Source organism: Notechis scutatus, chromosome 4, assembly GCF_049901735.1.
Source record: "Notechis scutatus isolate UNSWTSFEM ecotype Mainland chromosome 4, rNotScu1.2, whole genome shotgun sequence".
Classification (NCBI taxonomy): domain Eukaryota; kingdom Metazoa; phylum Chordata; class Lepidosauria; order Squamata; family Elapidae; genus Notechis; species Notechis scutatus.
In genome coordinates, this window is record NC_142012.1 from 103,611,761 (window position 1) to 103,634,315 (window position 22,555).

Here is a 22,555-nt window from a genome sequence, read left to right on the forward strand (position 1 = left end):
ATGACCTTTGAATGCATTTATGTTGGCAGATGGATTTCTTCCTCTCTTGAGATAGCATTTACCCCTTTGTCTATAAACATTATTTCTTCTGGATTTTAACAAATATATGCTGGGAATATATTTATTTACAGCATTAAGAATGGAAAGTATTTTTCAGAAGACTTTGAAGTAAAAGTTTATGGTTACCCAGCTAAGATACAGCAGTAACTCATTACAAATCAATAGCATAATTTCTTTACAATTTTCAGCAATGGTAACCAAATCACTATATTCTGTGTCCTATAAAAATCAGTATATTCTATGTCCTATAAAAAGCATTAAATGAAAGCCTTGATTGACCAATGCTACAATAAGTGATAAATGTCAGTATCTTTAGGATCTATGTGATCATTTGGTAATAACTATGGCATATGGAAGATTGAATGTAACAAAGTAATTACTAAATAGCATTGGTTTACAAATTAAACTTAAGAAATAAACAATAGATATGTTTTATGTTTATGAACCTAAGAGAAAAGAAAAATAATAATAAATCAGTACAAAAGTGGCTTGATTTTGCCAAGTTGAGAAAAGAAAGTATAAAATTATGTATGAATGGAAGGGCTAAAATGTACAGGAGAAAGTATGAATTGGCATAATCAATGTTGATATATGTCTCAGAATAGTTGCATGTTAGGCTCTAATGAATTAATAGATGAATTTGGAATACATGTTGGAATGCAACTGCATTCTCAATAGAATTTGACCAACCCAGCCAATTCTTTCCTACTGACTCCATGGGTTTTCTGCAATTCCACCTTCACAATTTAGCAAATAAGTTATCTGACAGAAATTGGACTTTAATCTAGAACAGTCCAGACAGCAAGTACTAAGTAACAGAGTATCAAGGTACATGTCTGACTTTTGGAAAATATCAAACAGATCAGGAATTGTCGCCAAGTTTCAATCTAATAATATTCAAGGCCTAAATGAAAATCCCTCAAAAAAATCTTCATCATCCCAATCACCCAATGAATTGTTGAATCCAGTACTCAGAACCATAATCAATGCCTGATGGGCAGATTAAAAAATTGTGATATCTGAGGAGATATTTCATGAGACATAAGAATTATACTGAACTTTAATAGATCAAGTGACCTTTGCCAATTAAGATTATGAAGCAGACTTACAAATCACAGATAACATATCTCTCAGTTTCAAAACTGAGAACCTCAATCAGTGAAAAACTCTAACACAAAGGAATATAAGAGTTTTATGCTCAAAAATCTCTTATGAGCATGTTCCTCCCAGCCCCTTACAATTAATTACAATCACCAAGAATATATTCCTTTTTTCATTTGAGAAACAGCAGGTGGAACCCTCTGAGGTTACAGATAACCTTATTTCAACCCTATACACAGGTACTGAAATCTCCATCAATGGGAGAACCAGGAACAAAATGGCATTGTAAAATAGCTGATATCATGGAATATCAATGGATTGGGTTCTAAAAGTTCAGACCTGTCATTTATTGAATCCTTAACCTGTTTCAACATCTTGTACTTCAGAGAAATGTAAATGAGATGGTAAGCTGAGTGAGACACTGGTCAATTAGATGAATTTCTCACAAAGTAAATTTCTATGCATGGCATTTTCAGAGGGATGCTCAATCTATGCCCTAAGGTTCCTCGTGTAATGGAATTATATGAAAGACTTACTCAGAACCTTCTGAGAATTTGTAGTAGGGGAAAACTTCAAATTGGCCTAGCGTAATCTGGTACCTAAGAAATTGTCTGACCATAATTGCCAAAAAGACCCTTAACTGAGTCGTTTAAATGCTATAAAAGCAACCCTAGAGCTAACACAAATTCCATTATGAGAGAAACAAAACAGACATAAAACCCTACTGGATAGGAAAATAAGAAATATGATGTAGCTATACGGCAGAAGCTAATTGAAGTTATGAAATCAAAAAAATTATTCAACCCTTTGAGAATAACATCAGGCCACCAAAACATAGGTTTCTCCTGGCTGTTCTGTGGCATAACCGTGAGTTGCATTTTTTTAAACTACATGGTGTTTTTTGTACTAGTACTGTCCTACTTCAGACCATTTCCATATTTCATGGCATCCAGGATCAGAGGAAAAAGTCCTGGGAATGATTCTGTACAACTGATGATAATCAAAGAAAATACCGATTGGTGGTCTGTCATGAAGGTATCACTACTGACTTTCATAGACAATTTGCTCACATATCAGATGACTGAGTTTGGCCATTGTGTTCACCATCTTTAAAAAAGATAATAGGAATGATCTTGCAAATTATAGACCAATTTGTTCACTGAATATTATCAGAATCCTGTACTGGAACTTCTGCAGTTGGCCAGATTGAAGAAGCAAGTGGGTTTTAGAAAATCCACAAAATATAGTGCCAAATAAATAATTTGAATAATCTGAATTTACCCAATCCTGGGGTGCCATGCTGAATCCAACAACTTTTCCTATGGTGTGAAAAAAAGATCATCCTCATCCTAAAAGATGCCCAACACTGCTTTCGTATTTATTTCTTGTTTATTTATTGGGCATACATGATTGCCTATCTTATATGATGATTTGAGGCAGCTCATAACAATCCATAAAATATAGTTCAAAATAAAAATACCCTTCTGAACCAGTTGTAACTTCTAGTTAGTCTTCAAAGGCAGTCCCATGTAGAATGCACTGCAGTAATCCAAACAGAAGGTGACTAAGCCATAGTATGAACCCAAACAATGTGTCAATATGTATGTAAGTATGTATGTATGCATGTATGTATGCATGTATGCATGCAAACATGTATGTATAGGCACACCATTGCCCTGATATTGAACTGGAAGAATAAGACTGAAGTTTGCTGATTGAAAAATCTCCATTTTGACTCAACAAACAGAACAACAGAAGAGTGCATTCCTACTTTTCCCACAACTGAAAAATATCTGTTGATAATATGTTTTACAATATATGAGGTAACTTTTGAGAGTAAGTTCTGTAAATACGACAATAGCAATTTTTTTTAAAAAAAAAAAATACAAAACACATCGAAATTTGTTAGGTCTCTAGCAGCTGATCAAATTTCCTCATAGGAAAAATGTTGAAAAGTGCCAAAATAGTATACCCCTGATATACATAAAGCCTTGCCCTGAGGCAGTCTATGGTACCATTTTATCATCATACACGATATAAGAGCATAGTGTACAAATGAAGCAATTTCTTCCAAAATATGAATATAATAACTTAGAAACTAGACTTAAAAAAATACAAATGTGGATAACATGAAGAACTAGAATTGCCTTGTTTATTGATTTATTTTTTTATGGAGTTGGGGATATTGTCCTACATGATTTTAGCTAAAAGTGATGTTTCTTAGGGGAATCATAGACAAACAAAGTGACAGCTAACTTTTCCAGGAATAAGACATTCTCATAGGTGCTTGAAAAGGTTTTTTTTAAATATTTTCAATACTTTGCCAACTAGTTTTTTGAAATGTAAAACAGGTTGCACATTTATACTGATATGTGTATTAAGTAAAGTTATATGGTTCTCATAAGACCTGGATATATACTGTATAACTTTAACCCAGAAGCTATGTATCTCAAGCAGAACCATTTTAGTTACCATTTTTCTGCATTTGTAGGACAGAAAGTGAGCTTAGGATCTAAAATGCACACAGAAATGTTATCCATCTTATTAAAATCTCTCTCTCTCTCTCTCTCTCTCTCTCTCCACCCCCACCCCCAGTGTGTGTGTCTATAAAAGGATGCTTTTCAAATTTTCGCTAAAATATGTACTGATTTCTTTGCTTCTAATGTGAGAAAATAGTAATTTTAATGTGGCAAAAAGGTCACATTAAATGATCATTTACTATAGCTCGAAAATCTTTGAAAATTAATATTTATCTGTAAGTGGCATAATCCCACCTTCAACCTTGTTTAATCAGCAAACAGAATAGAATAGAATTCTTTACTGGCCAAGTGTGATTGGACACACAAGGAATTTGTCTTGGTGCAAATCCCAAGATCATTGACTCATTTCCCCCCCCAGGTTCAACATAAAGTTCATAAAGGGTTTCAAGACTTTTATAAAGGGAACTTGCTGTTTTATCCCAGATTAAGCATGTTAAATTTGCCATTTCTGCTTTCTTTGCAATCCATACCACCGTTGTGGGTATTTCAGTATTTTTCCATCTTTATGCATACAGTAGCCTTGCTTCAACATTGTCTGTCAGAATAACAGAGTTGGAAGGAACCTTGGAGGTCTTCTAGTCCAACCCCCACTCAAGCAAGAGTCCCTATACCATTCCAGACAAGCCTTTAAAAAAAAAAACTGCAGTGAGGGAGCACCCACAAATTCTGAAGGCTAAATCTTTTTCTATCTCTCACTTTATCATTTCTGACTTATTTTACAAAATTTTCACTTTTCCTTCACCTCTCCACTCATTTGTGTTTACAAATCCTTCACATTTTTTATTCACCTTTTCTTCCAGATTTACAAATCTTTCCTCAATTCTGCCTTCAAGGCAGGATTTCCTTGTGAGGACCTCTCTTCTGAAGCAGAGATGTGTCATTTCTTGCTCCAGGCCACACTCTACATCTGCTCATCAACTGCCAGCTCAGCTCATTCCTGCTTCTCAGAGATGTGTTAAGTCTGTCATTTTCTCCACCCAGAAGCCATCTTTGTAATGGAGTTGTTCAGTGGCATACAGCAGTTATCTATTTTGTGAGGACAAAATGGAGAGCAATGAGGCGTGTCATATCAGCCAGTTTGTTGGAGACAGGATTCAAATGTAATAAACAAAAAGCAATTTTCCAAATGATTATTTAGTTCCTGCAACACTTCTCAAAGCAGCTTATATCCAGCTGGTAGCTGTGGTGAGCATGATTGCTTTAATATGTGTGTTTTCCACTTTGCTTGCATCTGAAAGGAGGTTCACTATTTTTGACACTGAGTTAGCCTGAAACAGTCCCAATGAAAAAGTTATCAGTGATTATGTTTTACTTGGAGCCCCATGAAATGTCATATCAGTTTATTAACCTCTGGTCTAGATTTTGAGCTGCACATAAAATGCATGATGTTTTGGAACTGCAACACTGACAGAATTTATTGCCATGTTTGGATGGCATTTACTGCTTTATTGGGCATCTTCCATTAAATGGCATCAACTGTTCATTCTTTGCAGCATCCTTAGATGACATGAAACATTGTGAGTCTTGTAGTTGGAGCCAAAGTTACTTCAAGTGCCAGATTACTAAAACAAATGCAAATGATAGCTATGATGGTGGGGAAAAGGACATTATTTCTAGATTATCAGGATACTTGTAAGAATTTTTCTTGGGGGAAAATGTTTTCAGAATTAAGGTTTCATGTATATGCTGGTTGGCTTAAAAATCAATTTGAGGTCCAAATGCATAGCTCTGTAAATGTTGCAGATTTAATCTGTTGATTGCGGTTTAATCTGATTTGAATATTGCCCCCTTTTAGAACCCTCTCTTAGAACTTCCATAGTCTAGAACAGAGAAAATTCATATGCCTGACTGTTTTTTAATTTTACAGAGTGCATTAAATCAGCAAATATTTTCAACTTAAGATCTCTTTTTAAACTTTCTTGTCACTTTATTTTTTCACTAGAATGCAATAAACATTGAGAATGACTAAGCAATTATGAAACTTACCAAATTGCATAAAAGTAGAATTGTGGTTTTGGAATAAACTGGTTTAAAGTCTATTTTTTAACTCCCGTAACTTCGAAACATTGACATTTGCATTGTCTACAGTAAGGAATTGCTATGGTGAACATGAGTTTTATGCAAAGGAAAACAATGATGATGAATGATGAAGCCCTTTCCTGAATGAAATGGAATTGATTATTGGACCTTGTATCCCAAAGCTTATTTATTTATTAGATTTTTATCCTGTTTTTATTATTTTATAAGTAACTCAAGGTGGCTTTTTTGTCAGCCATGAAATCTTTGATATGATGGATATAATGGCACGTCATTCCCACATACCATTGCACTAGATCAGTGTAACTTCATAGATAGATATTTTTCAACTTTTCAGTCTAGCACTCAATGCCACTCAGCCAGCTTCGGTGATAACTGAAGATCTCTACACTCTTTGTCCAACATCTTAAGTGTTATGCTACATTGACTCTATGTTTGTGTGCGTGTGTGTGTGTGTGTGCGCGCGCGCTTGTGTGAGGGTACCTACACACTTACAAATGTTGACTTTAATGCTTTGCATAGTATCAAAGATGGGCTCACACAATCTTAAGGGTAATAAAATCTTTACTTGTTTTAATGAAGCCCCTTAAATGCAAATTGCAGTCTCGATTTAAATGCTAAGCACTCTGTTCAAGTGTTCACAGCTTTAAATTTTGTGCTAATTGATACTAAAAGACTTGCTTCTCCCTTGTCTTCACTGCCCCAATGTTGCTAGTCAACAACAAAAAATATTACCAAAACGTTTTTGTTTCTCTAATTTATATCCAACTTTCTGCTCAGAAATGCGCTTGAAGCACTTCTCAGATTCCTGCGGTCATCAAAAAAATTCAGTGAAATTGTACCCGGGTTTAAGGAAGCTTTTCAAAAGTCCATCTTGCTCCACCAACAGTAGATTCTTTCATTTTCTGCCAGATTGTTTATCCAAATTAAATTGCCTTGAAGAGACCAAAGATATTCAGCTACTTTAAGAGTCACATTAACTATTTAAAGTAACTTCATGGAGATCCCCGAAAAATGTAGAGGCTGCTTTAGTAAATAGTAGAAATGTGCTGGATTTGTGTAAGGTCTGACATGCTTAATTTGAACTGTTCATAACCCAATCATATTTCCTTCTGTTGGTTTTTCCCCCTCAAAGCAAAGCATAACCGCTTCTACTCAATGTGGTATTAATAATATATGATTTTCTATAAGGTTGGGACCTGGATATCAGAGACATCTCTGTCTATCTATTCCAAAGTGCTCCAGTAGACAAACTATGCTGACAGTTCCCAATCCCCATGGAGAGGGAGGATTCTCTGCTGAAACTCTTTTTTTGTGGAAATAAACCCACTAAGAAATATGACCAGCATCCTTGCTATGAACATTAAAAGATTAGTGAAGATTAAGTTTATTTAATAAGATATTTGGGGTTGATATAAAGCATAAATGAAACTTCATTGTAGAGTGCGGACTAACAATAATACTGTTATGATGACTTTAGAATGATGAACCATCTAGATTAGATTTTTTTAAATTGAAGTGGTATACAAAGTCCTTGTAATAAATAAATAACTAATTAATGTACTTCTTTAATCATTATTCACATGATTTGGTTTTTAGTTCCTAGTTATCCACACTGCCTTTGTCTGAACATGTTCAGTTTCTCTGAATTGTTGAAGATACCTAGAACTTGACAAAATATTTAAAATTGGGTTGACTAAGGTGGAATAAAGTAGAACACTACTCAATCATATTAAGTTTGTGAAAATTACAAGTCTCACCAATGCAAAGCTTAGTAGCACTGATGATGTTACTTAGTTTGGGTCAAGGGTCAACAACCTGTGGCTATGGAGCCACATGTGACTCTTTCATCCCTCTGCTGTGGCTCCCTGACTCTGGTTGGCTCCACAATTGATAGGACAATAGAGGAAAAAGGATGCCATGCTAGGAGGAGACTCTATGTATGGGAAACTGGAGTTCCGGTCAGCAGAGGAAAAAGGATCCTGCGCTAAGAGGAGACTCTATGATGGGGGAACCAGACTTCTGGTTGGCTCCAGAATTGAAGGGGGGCTGCTGGTTAGGATCTTTGTGGCTCTTTAACTGTTTAAGGTTGCCAACCCCTTTGGGTAATGAACATCTTCAAGAAAACATCCAAGCTCTGAAAGCACCAAGGATCCTTCATTGTAGTTCTTTCATAACATGGCAACTTTTTGATTGCTTATCCTTATTTAGTCAAAATTCTATTACCGTGTTTCTCATAAAATAAGGCCGGGTCTTATTTTTTTTTTGAGCCCTGAAAAAAAGGCTAGGACGTCTTTTCGGGGTTGACTTAATTTCCTCCTCCCCACACACCCCAACCTAGAGTGCCCCATGCGCAGCCATCTCTCCACGAGGCCACTTCTATCGGCTGATGGAAGCTCCCCGAAGGCAGAATCACCAGCCGCTTCTATCAGCTGGTAGAAGCGGCCTCGTGGAGAGTTGAGTGCGCATGGGCTGTTCTAGGTGGGGGTGCGTGTGGGGAAGGAAATCTACCGTCTGGTAGAAGCAGCCTCAGGGTGAGCGCCCACACGCACTCCCCTCGCCACGAAGCCGTTTCTATCGGCCAATGGAAGCTCCCCAAAGGCAGAGTCACCAGCTGCTTCTATCGGCTGGTATAAGCAGGTTTGTGGCAAAGGGAGTGTGCGTGGGGCACTCGCCCTGAGGCTGCTTCTACTGGCCGATAGAAGAGGCTGGTGACTCTGCCTTTGGGGAGCTTCCATCATCCAATAGAAACAGCTTTGTGGTGAGGGAATGTGTGTGGGGCGCTCCTGTCAGGAGTGCTCCGCGGGCAGCCATGCCTCACCCCAAAGCAGCTGGCGTCTCTTTTTTCGGGGAGCTTCCATCAGCCAATAGAAACAGCTTTGTGGTGAGGGAGTGTGCGTGGGCGTTCACCCCAAGGCCGCTTCTACCGGCCAATAGAAGCGGCTGGTGACTCTGCCTTCGGGGAGCTTCTATCGGCCGATGTTCTATCAGTAGTAGATTGGAATATTCTATGTGCAGGGTGCTCCTAAAGGCAAGTTTTCTCCCCCTGTTGCCCCCATTTGTCTTCACTTCATGTAGTTTTAACGAACGATGTGAGAAATGGCAGGGAAACGCATGGATTAAATAGGCCTAAATTTTGGGGGCAGGGCTTAATTTCACCTCATGCCTAGAAATCATGCTGGGCCTTCCTATTGGTGGAGGCCGTATTGTCGGAGAAACAGGGTATGCTGTATGTTCAATCAGTCAAAGAACACAATAAATGTTTGGGAAATGATTAGCATAATATTAATCCTTATCCATAGGATATACTCGGCTTTCAGATTTGTAGCAGTTTAAAATTTCAGGTAAATATTTCTAAAATTAACAAGCCAGTAGAAGTATCAATATTTTAGATTTGTTAATTATTAACCACTTTTCAAAAGCATTTGAGTTATTGGAAAAGGAATTTAGATGATTCAAAAGTGCAGACTGAAAATATATTCCGTTAAAAATATCATTTGATTTCAGAATTTGGTCCAGATGCATTCATCACTTCTAAGACACCCGAATTATTATTAATACTGAAATGCATAATGGATTTTTGAAATAAATTTTTAAAGATGTGAATGTGATTTAGATTTATTGTAGAAAAGAATTTGGCAGAGCCAGAGGGAGGGTCAGTTTAGGATCTCTATGAAATCGCAAGAGAACAAAATCCAACCTTCCCTTTTAATATTGTTGACTTTTATATAATTTTATCCATGTGCTAACCATTGACCAGAGAAGATTCCTGTGCAAAGGCTTGAGCAATAAATCAATAATTTTGAATTTACATCTGTGGAACTAATTGTTTTGCATTTTAGACACCAAAAGTTTGGAATTTAAATATAAATCAGTAAATGTGTATATATAGAGCAGAGGTATTTCAAAACAGATTTCAAAACAGATAATCTTGTAATGATGAAAAAATTGTGCCACTACTGATTTACAATAAGTGATTGATTATATGTGTTAATTTTCTACTTTTGAAGTGAGATTTTATTAAGAAAGTAAAACCCTAATTTTTCACTACATGATTTAATGCTGTACTGAGAAACTGAGGTGCTCGCTGTCAGAATAATTATATACTTTTGTAATTTTCTTGCCTTTTCTTTTTATTCTTTTATTAAATGTATGTTTCTTTTTCCCATTCATTTTTGTATGTTAATGCAATAAAAGAAAAAAAGAAGTGAGAGGTAAAACAAATAAACAAATGGAAAAGAGCACAAAATAACATATTATTTGCATTTGAAGAACAGATTTGCTTTTTTACAATCTTCCCATGCTGAGACCGAGATATAAGGTTCTTTTTTGTAATTAATTTTTATTAAATAATTTCTTACAAAGTAATAGTAATACTTTACAAATGTAAATGTACAAATGTAAAGAAAAAAGCCAGTTAAAAAAGTAAATGTGGTAAGAAAATAGAAAAGAAATGAAAGAAAAAAGAAAAGAAAAGAAATAGAAAATTGACTTCTGATCTTCTTTACAAGTGGTTATAAATATATTTATATTTTATCCTCTCTCTAAGGTTATTTATAGCCCTTCTTTCCATATTGTAGCCTTTCTAATCATCAAACACATTAAGTATAAATTCATTTTTTTCCTGTTTTCAGCCAAAGGCCCATAAGGAGATTCTAGTCACTAACAAATACAGTTATATGTAGTCTTCTGCTGATGACTACAATTGAGCTCAAAATTTATGTTGCTGAGACAATTGTTAGGTGAATTTTGGCCCATTTTATAACCTTTCTTGCCACAGCTGTTAAGTGAACCACTGCAGCTATTAAGTTAGTAGTAACACATTGTTAAGTGAATCTAGCTTCCCCACTGACTTCGCTTGTCAGAAGATCGCACAACATGACCACTTGATCCTGGGACATCATCATAAACATGAACCAGAACATCTGAATTTTGATCACGTGACCATTGGGATGTTGCAATGGTTGTAAGTGTGAAATTCTGTCCTAAGTCATTTTTTTCATTGATGCTGTAACTTTGAATGAACTGTTGTAAGTCAAGGACTATGTATTATCTTTTCCCTAATCATACAAGTAAATTTTGCCATCTCTGCAAATTCTGTCATCTTCATCAACCGTTGCTCCATTGTACGTTTTGCTGAATCTTGCCATCTTCTGTTTATAATAATCTTTCTCCTGTTGCTATGGTATGTATAGAAAGAACGATCCATTACTCTTTCCTAGTTGCCCAAGAAAAATTCTGGTTTTAGTTGAATGTCAGTCTTAAAAATTCTTTGTAGCGCTATGTATATTTGAATCTCAAATTTTCTAGCTGTTTTGCAAGTCAACCAAGGATGACAAAAATGACCCTTTGTATTTTATGGAAACTAAAAATAAGCACATTATGCACATAACCTTCAATACAAGGAAGAACAAAGAATCTCCAGCAGTTATTTGGATTGCTTCAAAATTAGGAATTGTGCTTTTTCAGAGTTAAAAACACTCCAGAAAATTAATTAGATTTCTGATGTATAGAAATCCCAAGATATAAAACAAATATGATTGTACAACGTACTTGCAGAACTGACTGGAAGTCAGTAATAGTATTCCTGCCATTATAACGTAGCATTTCAGTATTAGGACTGTATGAAGCTTGAAAGCTCTTGGATTCAACGAAGCTTCAAACAAGCGATATGAAGCACTGAATCAAAGCAACACTCCCTTTTGAAATTCCAAATAAGAACGGCCATCACACTTCAACTGGGATGCTAAGAGAACTCTGTACATGAATTGAAGCTGTTAAGTTTGGAGAATAATGGAGACCAGACATCTGACCAGTGACTGCAACTCTTTAATAACAGTAGATAGAACAGAACAGAGCAAGGCTATGGGCAGCAGTAACCCTTTTATAGGGTTGGCTGCTACCCTATTAACCAATAATATGTGCAACAAGTTCAACTAATATCCAATAAGAAGTGTCCTAATATTGGCCAATCAGGGACTTGTTATGGACCAATCCTTGTTCGTTGTTTAAGGACCAATCAGGTGTGCAGGCTTTCGAAACCCGCTTTGCATTTGGGCTTAGTTACTTTTTATTGATTCACAACACCCCTCCCCCTTGGGCTCCGTTTGAGGGGAGCTGTAACAAAATCCTCAAGATAGACAGGCCGTTTGGTCTGTCTGGACGATTTCCGTGGTTCCACCGGGTTTGGCCTAAAGTCCGGTTCCAGTGGAGCGTTTGGATGATCTCTGTTAGACTCCGTTTCGCTGCATGGAAATTCCGTGCTGCTTTCGTTTTGGTTGTCCCCACCAATCAGTGTTTCTTCGGGGTTTCGCAGTTCGGTTTCCCCCGTGTTCACGTCCCATGGGAAAGTCAACTCCCTCCCTGCTTCGATTCCCGGTACTTCGTTGGGCCGTAGGGTTTCCGTTGGCCTGCTCTCTGTCATATCGAAGTCAATTTCCTCGATATTTCCTCCCCCCTCAGTTGGTGAACCCGGGGAGCCATGGGCGCTGGATGGTAATCTCGAACGGAGTTGGTCTATGTGGCGTTTCCACACCCTCCCATCGTCTGTTAGCAGGCGGTAAGATCTAGGCCCTGTGAGTTGGGTGACGGTTGTGGGTATCCATAAAGGGTCACCGGAGAAGTTTTTGGCAAAGATTAAATCGCCTACCTTAAATTCCCGGCATTTGCTGCTGGAGCCGAAAGGCTTTTCGGGTGCATATGCGGGGTGGAGCCGGTCAAGGTGCGATCGTAGTTTCCGCCCCATGAGAAGTTCGGCGGGCGTTTTGTTGGTCACGCTGTGGGGCGTGATGTGCTGCAATAATAAAATTCGATTGATTTTTCATCGATGTCGCCGAATTCCATTTTGTGGAGGGTTTTTTTACAAACTGTACCATGCGCTCTGCACGTCCGTTCGCCGCAGGGTGCGCGGGCGAGGTTAGCACATGGCGGATGCCCCGGTCAGCGAGATATTGTTCAAATGGTAATGCTGTGAACTGTGGGCCGTTATCCGAGACCAGAACGTCCGGAAAACCATGTGTGGCAAATAACCTGTTTAATTTGTTGATAACTGAGTCCGTTGTAGTTGTGTTCATTCGATGGATCTCGAGCCAATTTGAATAGGCGTCGACTGTAATAAGGAAAGTGTGCCCTTTTGTAGGCCCTGCAAAGTCAATATGAATACGGGACCATGGTCCCCCGGAGTTTCCCATTCGGTTGGGCTTGCTTTAGGTGGGGCGTTGCTGACGTCCTGGCAACGTTGACAAGTAGCAACCCAGGCCTCGATTCTTTTGTCGATTCCCGGCCACCAGGCGTAGCTCCGTGCAAGTGCTTTCATCTGCACGATGCCCGGATGTCCGTCGTGCAATACCGCTAAAACAGTTCGTTGCAGTTTGTCTGGGATTACGACTCTATCACCCCACAAGAGGCAGCCCTTTTGGGAAAACAGTTCGGTTTGGCGGGCTTTGAAAGGTGCCCATTCAGGTGATAGTTGTTCTGTTGGCCAACCACGTTCAACCCAGCGTAGGATGTGTTGCAGGACCGGATCTCGTTTTGTTTCGAGGGCAATGTCTCTCGCCGTCAATGGCGGTGCGTGTAGAGCCTCAATTTGCAGCGTTGTGATGGTTGGGGCTGGATCTTCAACCGATTCTGGGAGTGGTGTTCTGCTCAATGCATCAGCATGGAGAATTGATTTCCCGGGCGGTGTTGCAAGGTGTAGTTGTACGCCGCCAAGAATTCAGACCAGCGGGTCATTCTGGGGGACAATATATACGGGGTTGGTTTATTACCCGCAATAATCCCCAGTAGTGGTTTATGATCAGTAATTATTGTAAACGCACGCCCATACATATATTCATGAAATCGTTTAACTGCAGCCACAATAGCTAAAGCTTCTTTATCTAGCTGACTATAATTTCTTTCAGCTTTAGCTAAAGTTCGCGAAAAAAACGCGACGGGAGCTTCTGCTCCGTTCGGTAATACGTGGGCCAGGATTGCTCCAACCCCAAAAGGTGAGGCGTCACAAGTAATAGTTAACGGCAGAGTCTCGTTGTACTGCATAAGTACAGAATCAGAAGTTAGCAATTTCTTTACTTGTTGGAAAGCGTATTGTTCACGTTGTCCCCAAACCCACGTTGCTTTTTTGTCTAAGAGTCTATGTAATGGTTCAGCTACCGTTGCTATATTGGGTAAAAAGACGTTATAAAAATTGATAAGTCCAAGGAACGCCTGTAGATCTGCCTTGTTCCTTGGAGTGGGGGCCTTCTTAATTGCCTTTAATTTGTCCTCAGTGGGATGGATTCCTTGACTGTCCAGGAGGTATCCCAAGAACTCTACCCTTTCGGTACATAACTGGCATTTATTTTTTTTGACTTTGAGGCCGGCGTCTTGGAATCTTTGTAAGACCATTCGGAGTCGTTTTTCTAGAATGTCTCTGTTAGGGGCGGCGATGAGTACATCGTCGAAATACGGTACGACCCCTCTTATTCCTTGTAACAGTCTTTCCATTAAGCTCTGAAAGATTCCTGGAGCGACGCTCACCCCGAACTGGAGCCGGTTGCATTTAAATGCGCCCTATGCGTGACGATAGTTTGCGCCTCCGCGGTGGCTGGATCTACAGGCAATTGTTGATATGCCTGCGCTAAGTCTAATTTAGCGAAAACTTTCCCGCCGCCCAGGGAATGGAGCAGGTGTTGCACTACCGGCACTGGATATGCACTTTGCTGAAGTGCGTGGTTTAGGGTGGCCCGGTAGTCTCCGCAAATTCTCAGTGACCCATCAGGCTTGATAGGCGTTACTATTGGGGTTTCCCACCGGGCGTGGTTGGTGGGTTCCAGCACGCCCTGTGCTATTAGCTTATCGAGTTGTTAGTCTATTTTAGGTTTCAGGGCGAACGGCACCCGACGCGGCTTAAGGCGGATGGGTGCTACCTCAGGGTTCAAGTTAAATGAGATCGGGGTCCCCTTGTACTTGCCTAGTCCGTTCGCGAAACGTCTTGGAATTCTTGCACGAGGGCTTCCTCCCAATCGTTGCTCTCGCACGGTGGACTCTGGCTACAGTGATTCCGGCGGTCTGAACCATTGCAGGCCTAAAAGACTAGGCCGGTCACGGTCAACGACAGTCAGAGGCAGTGCGACGGTGCGGTCCTTGAAAGAGACCTGGAATCGGCGGGACCCGACAACGGGAATTCGGTTACCCTGGTAATCTTTGAGTATAACCCTTTGAGGGTTGAGGTCTTGGCGGCGAATCGTCGGAACGAGCTGTTGGAGCGTCTTCCAGGACACCATCGAGAGAGATGATCCTGAGTCCACTTCCATCACACAAGGTTTGTTTTCGATAGCGACCTTCACTCTGATTTTCCCGGCATCTAGGGATGTAGCGTGGCCTATGGTAATTGTCTGGTGGGTCTCTTCCCGCCTGGTTTCTTCCGCCTGGTGGAAGTGGTGGATGGTTTGTTTCTGTAGGAGTGGCTTCCCCATTGGTGATTCAGTTTGTCTCGGGGTGTGCCGATGAATCCTGAAGACTGGCATTCGGTCTGTCGGGGTTTGGAGTTGGAGTTTTGTTTGCTTCTGCAAACCTTTGCGATGTGACCTCTTTTCCCGCAAGCGCGGCAGAGTGCGTCGAGGAATTTGCAGCTGGATCGTGGGTGATTCGCTCCACATCCTGCACAAGGTCGAAGTGAGCGTTGTGTGAACTGGTCTCGTTCCGCTCGGAGTCGGTTGACCTCTTCCTCATCACTTTCTGATGGGGATTCTAGGTCTTCGTGGTGAGTCGATACCAGGTGTCTCTCTGAGCGAGGTGAGGTATCATTGGCGAGTTGACGTAGCGGTGCGCTGGTGCGGCGCATTCGGGCTGCCGACTTCTTGGTTGCCTCTGCTGCAGTGGCTTCTTTAAGGGCATCGGTGAGGCTGATGTCCCCTTAGCCATGATTTTGCTCTGGATCGTGCAGTCTTCTAGGCCCAGAACTAGGCGGTCTCGGAGGGCTTCTTCTAAGTTAGAGAATCTGCAGAGGCCTCCAAGGTTCCGGAGGTCTGCGGCGTAGTTGGCAAGGCTTTCGCCTTTCCGCTGGACCCTCTGGTAATATTCGTGCCTTCTGACTAAAATTGGCATGGTGGGCGCGTAGTGGGCCCGTAGCAAAGGTTCGAGGACATCCCAGTCCATCGCTTTTACTTCGGCTTGCTTGGCAAGTGATTTTGCCATTTTAAACACGGTAGGCCCGCAGTGAGTTAGAAATACAGCTCTTTTTTGCTGGCTGTTGCATCTTTCAAGTTGTTGGTCTCCAGAAACATCTGGAACCTATCCATGTACGATTCCCAGTCTTCGGTTTCTGGGTCGAATGGAGCGGGTGGTACGACACCGCTGGCCATGTTGCCATTGATAGTGCGTGTTCGACCATGTGCTCTGTTGGTTGCTCTGTAGATCAGTCAGCTCTTCGGTCTCCGCATCCCACCTTCGTTGCCAGTGTTAAGTTTGGAGAATAATGGAGACCAGACATCTGACCAGTGACTTCAACTCTTTAATAACAGTAGATAGAACAGAACAGAGCAAGGCTATGGGCAGCAGTAACCCTTTTATAGGGTTGGCTGCTACCCTATTAACCAATAATATGTGCAACAAGTTCAACTAATATCCAATAAGAAGTGTCCTAATATTGGCCAATCAGGGACTTGTTATGGACCAATCCTTGTTCGTTGTTTAAGGACCAATCAGGTGTGCAGGCTTTCGAAACCCACTTTGCATTTGGGCTTAGTTACTTTTTATTGATTCACAACAGAAGCAACTAGCTAAATTGAGTCAGTTCACTTCTCCAATTTGTGGTACCAAGGTACAATGTCTCTATTTTCTGGGATAAGTAACACTTCAAATTGAATTGCTGCAATTCTTGTATGTCTCAAAAAAAAAGTAGAGATTTCAAATATGACTTTTTTACCGATCCGGTTTTAACCTATGAACACCGGATGCTGATAATTAAATATCTAGTCAGGGGTCTTCCAATTTGACAGCTTTAGGACTTGTGGACTTCTCCCAGAATTCCTCCTCCAGTCATGTTAGCTCAGGAATTCTGGGAGTTGAAGTCCACAAGTCTTAAACTTGCCAAGTTTGAAGACCCTTGGTCTAGATAATAAACCAGCCTTCATTTTACATTTATTTCAGAATATGCTGTTTATTTTTTACTTTCCATATAGTACATACATCCCTTTTCTAAAAAAAAACAAAGAAAAGAAAAAAGAAACAATCTATTTAGTTGCTCTGGAATATTAGTGTATTAAGGAGTTTTTTCCCCTAATTGTTCTCTTGTCCATTTTGGGAGCTTCCTGGCCTCAGAAAAGCCTCTGAGGGGGGTTATTTTTGCTTCCCTAAGGGTCCTCTGAAGCTCAGGAGGGCAAAAAATGGAGGGGGGGGGGCTGAGCCATTTTATGGCTTCCTGAGCCTTCAGCAAGTGGAACCCCAGCGCAGCTGATCTATGTACAGCTGATAGTCAGGAGGGAAAAGAAAGAAAGAAGTACCTTAGGCTAATGTCAGGCGGGCAGGGTGAGCGAGCATCGGGCAGAAGGGCAACCGGGTCAGGGGCGTGGCCAGCCAGAACTTACTACCGGTTCAGTGACCCACACCAAATTCTTGCTACCGGTTTGCCCGATGTGGTGCAAACTGGCTGTATACCACCACTGATATGCATGCATATAACATAAAAAAGTGCTCTGCCTCTACTGTACATTTTCTTTGTAAATCAAGCAAGTAGGAAAAGCACCCTGCAGATTAAATTTTTTGACTGGTCATTTCTTCTAACCTAACAGTTATACCAAATGTCTTAAAATGACATTTGAACTGGATTCCTTACACAATTTATCACAGAACAAATCATTAGAAAATAAGCTACTTTCAGCACACATCCTAATACTTTCCAGTTAGTGAACTTGGTTACATGATCCTTAAAGCAGGAGAGTCCATAGTAGTGGATTTTGACTTTTGCTAACCTGATTGTTCCTACTATACTGAAGCTCTGACTGCCTGAAGCAGAGCAATTGGAATGAAATTAGCAGAAACTTAAATAAATGATGTTTTCTTCTCCTGCAATCTTTGAAGGATCTACTACGAAGGCAAAGCTGAACAATACAGGAAGTTGTGGCCAAAACTACAGCTATAACAACACTGGACAAAAAAACCTTGGCAGCCAGCATGAAGAGGGTTTATGGGAACTACTACTAGAGAACACTAAAAATCAAACTTTATAGAATTGTAGGATCCTCAAAGATAAATACTGAACCCAAGCTAGAAAGCTAAAAACAATCCACACAGCATGCATTTTTCAGAGAAGAAAATAGCTTTTGCCTTCTTTTCTGATTCTATTTATTTCAACTTGCCTGAAGAGTTTAAGCTTAGCATGTACAAATGAAACTTGTTTGATGGAGAAAAGTGGTGATTGTTTGGCAGCCAATATTGCTCCTTTATATTTATGTATGGCAACTGAATTAGAAAAAAAAGCCCTTAAATAAAGAAAAAAGAATGACACTGGCTTTGTAACAGAAAAATGCAGTCCTTGTTTGGTCACGTGCCAAGTGGTGAAACAAAAGCAAAGTAAAGAAAACTTCCTGCTTGACGAACAACCCCTGAAGTGTCGAGTATTCTTTATTCAATTGCGTTTTCAAACACACCTACTCCTATGCTCTATTTATTTCAATGAGTCTTATTCGCTGGAGAGCATTTATATAATCTCTCTATTGCAATTATGGGTCAAAAGATGGTGAATGAATGACCCTAAGGATGCATATTGCAGAAGAGTTAATGAAGATAAATGAGTTCTTAACATCCTTCACTATCCTGTTGTAGTTGAACTGACGGTATTGCCTGGTTAGATTGCCATTCAGTCATCTTTCTGTTGGGAGATTATGAGCTAATAAGAACTACATTAACCTTTTACCAGGAACCAAAGGTTGAAATTAAGCATAATGGTATCATCTTTTTATTTTAATGTGGCCCTAGTAACTGTGTCTTTTTCTTGTTGCAAAGTGGAAGTGAGACCAGAAGAAAGAGGTGGAAATTAGATGGTTATCAATGCTTTGGGCCATTCTTCCATCATCTCATTAAGGGACGGTACTAGGGCTAAATGCAGATCTTTTGAAAGAAATTCTTCATGATCCACGGAAACAGGAGTAGATCATCTTTCTCTGGATCATTAATGCAGTCAGATTTTTTTGTTCCCAGTTTGCACATCTGCTTTCAGAAGTTGCTGTCAAGACTCTCCTTTTTACTTTACACATCTAAGAGCTGGGGTAGAAAATTCAACATGTGCTTGTTAACTTGTTAACATCTGTTTATTTACAGATTTGAAACCCGAGTTTCATTCAGAAACACAAGAAATTACCCCCTTCTCTCCAGCAACCCTATACATTTCTGCAGCTGAGGGCACATTTGAACTTGGCTTTTGCTCTGGACATACAAGTCATGACCTATCGCTTTCTGTTCTATAGAACCCTTGGGTCAATGAGATTTCCCATCAGCACCCATAATGATGTCATAGGTCTTTGATTGTCACAGACCTATGACAATAGTCTCTGATGAGTCACAGACTTATCAATAGTCTTAGATTGCTTAAGGCAGGATCATCTGAATTAAATTTAAGGTCTTTATAATTCTGTCAGATGCTATCAAGAATACAACTACAAAAATTTAAACTAGGGAATCAAGTGGTCAAGAATCTGCAAAAAAGTATTGGAGACTGATCCAGACATGTGTGGAACAAATGGTGGGAGAGTGTTGGATTTTTTTCAGAATTTTTTCTCCTAGGAATAATACCAGAAGGATATAGGATGGACTTAATTTATCTAATAGTACATGTGTCGATGGCAGCTAGACTAATATATGTGCAATACTGGAAGAAGGAAAATATACCTCCAGAAGCAGAGATAATAAGGACAATTATGGCTTGTGCAGAACCCTAGAATTAAAAAACAGTCTATGAAACGTGGAATAAATTCTATCAGTGGTTGCATAGAAGAAGGCAAGGTTGTAACATAAGTAGCTATGATGATTAGAATAATTAGTAAACAATGTATCAAACAAGAGGATTGTAAATGGTGAAGTAACATTTATATATGTATAACAATTGTAACACCAGAATGGCTGCACCGTGTTGTATTCTTATAATAATAATAATAACAAAAGAATCAAAAGTCAAAGTGGTCATATGATCAAAGTTTTGCCCTCTTTTTTTTTTTTTTTATAAAAGTTTTATTGATTTTAACAACAAATAAAAACACATAAAACATAAAACATAACATAAGAACATCATCATTCTTCATAAATTTACAGACAGTGTATCGGTTGGTTTATCACTCCTTTTTGTGCATCTATTTCATAGTCATCATAATAATTATGTTACATAATAACTCATATTATCAATCAACAATTATATATCCTAATATCCTTATTAAACAATCATTTGACTATAATTTAACTAATTCATGCTTAAGCGAGATAACTATAATTTAGTTAATTTATAACAAATCGTAAAATCATACCAAATCTATCTTAATATAATATTCTAAAAATATTATCAAAACCAAAATATATATATATTCTATTATTATATTGTTTTATCTAACCATTGATAAAAAAGATCCCAAACTTCATAGAATTGTTTATCTTCTTGTTCTCTAATTTCAAATGTCAATCTACTCATTTCAGCACATTCCAGTATTTTCTTAATAATTTCTCCCTCTAATGGTATTTTCTCACTCTTCCAATTTCTAGCAAATACAATCCTAGCCGCTGTTAACACATTTACAATCAAATACTTTAAGTTTTTATTAAATGTATCAGGTAAGATTCCCAATAGAAAAATCTCTGGTTTCAAATCTATATGTTTTTTTGTCATTTCTTCCAACCATGTACGAATTCTAGTCCAGTATTTCTTGGCCTCCTCACAAGTCCACCACATATGGTAATATGAGCCAGGGATCTGATGACATTTCCAACACTTTTCGGTTTATTCTTGAACATTCTTGCTATTCTTGTCGGGGAAAATGCCACCTGTAAAACATCTTATACAAATTTTCTTTATATGCTACTGACATTGTCATTTTATAATTTTGAGACCACAATTTTTGCCATTTTTCTAAATCAATCCCATATCCAAAGTTCTTCCCCCAAACAATCATTGTTTCTTTGACTTGTTCTTCCTCTAATTTAATTTCCAACAAATAACTATATAGTTTTTTAATCACTTTTTCATCAGCACCTGTCAAAATCCCATCTAAATCAGTCAATTTATCATAAAATCCTTCTGTTTTAGAATCTTTAAGATACCTTGAGTGTATTTGCGCATATGAAAACCAATTCATCTTTATATCTTGTTCTTCTAGCTTTTGCATCGTTTTAAGTTCACCCTTTTCATCCAGTATTTCCCCATATCTAACTGTTTGTTCCTTCTTATAAATTATGGGATAGGAAAAAGCTTCAATAGTTGATAACCAAACTGGAATTTTCAAATAACATTGTTTCTTAATTTTCTCCCAATTCAACCATAACGATTCCCGTATATAGTGCCTTCTGAAATAACCCTGCGATTTAGTTCCCTTATACCATAAAAAAGCATGCCAACCCAATAATAAATCATGCTCCTTCCAATGCCAGTAATCTAGACTTTCTTAACGTTATCCATTCTTTAACCCACATTAAATTTGCAGCTTGATAATACAACTCCCAATTAGGAAGGCCAAATCCTCCTCTAATTCTAGCATCCTGTAAAAGTTTTAGTTTTATTCTCGCTTTCTTACCTTGCCATATATACTTCAACACCATTTTATTTAATTCATCAAAATAGTCTTTACCAAGCCTAATTGGTATTGTTTGAAACAAATATAAAATTCTGGGTAAAATATTCATTTTAATTGTTGAGATTCTACCTATCAGAGATAATTGTAGATTTTCCCATTTTTTCAAGTCAGATGCTATCTGCTGTTTAAGTTTAATATAATTATTCTCTTTCAGTGTAGTACATCTTGACGTCAAAATTATCCCCAAGTATTTAACTTTATTCGTAACTTGAATTTTCAATAAGTCTGCCAACTCTTCTCTTTGCCTTAATAACATATTTTTTGTCAGAATCTTTGTTTTGTCTTTATTTATTTTCAAGCCAGCCATCTCACCATACATCTCTATCTTTTCCAGTAGTTTTAAAGCTGTCTCTAGAGGATCTTCCAGAATAAAGACCAAATCGTCCGCAAAGGCTTGCAATTTAAATTCCTCCTTTTTAACTTTCATTCCTTTTATATTTGTATCCTCTCTAATATTTCTATTTAATACTTCCAAAGTCAATACAAATAACAAAGGGGATAGTGGACATCCTTGTCTTGTGCCTTTTTTAATATTGATAGAGTCTGTAAATTCTCCATCTATCATCACTTTTGCTGTTTGCTTATAATATATAGCTTCTATTGCTTGAATAAATTTTCTAGCAAAACCCATCTGTTCCAATAATAATAACATAAATCTCCAATTCACGTTATCAAATGCCTTTTGAGCATCTAAAAATATCAAGGCCATTTGCTTTTCAGGGTGTGCCTCATAATATTCCAAAGTGTCCAAAATTACTCTCATGTTGTCTTTAATTTGTCTCTTTGGTAGAAATCCATTCTGATCAGAATGAATAAAATTATTTAAGTATTTTTTAAGCCTTTCTGCCAAAATTGAAGCAAAGATTTTATAATCTGCATTCAATAAAGAAATAGGTCTATAATTCTTAATTTGTGATGGGTCAGTCCTTCTTTTGGAATAAGCGTAATATAAGCTTCTGACCATGTTTTAGGTATTTTCTTATTTATCATAACTTCATTCATAAT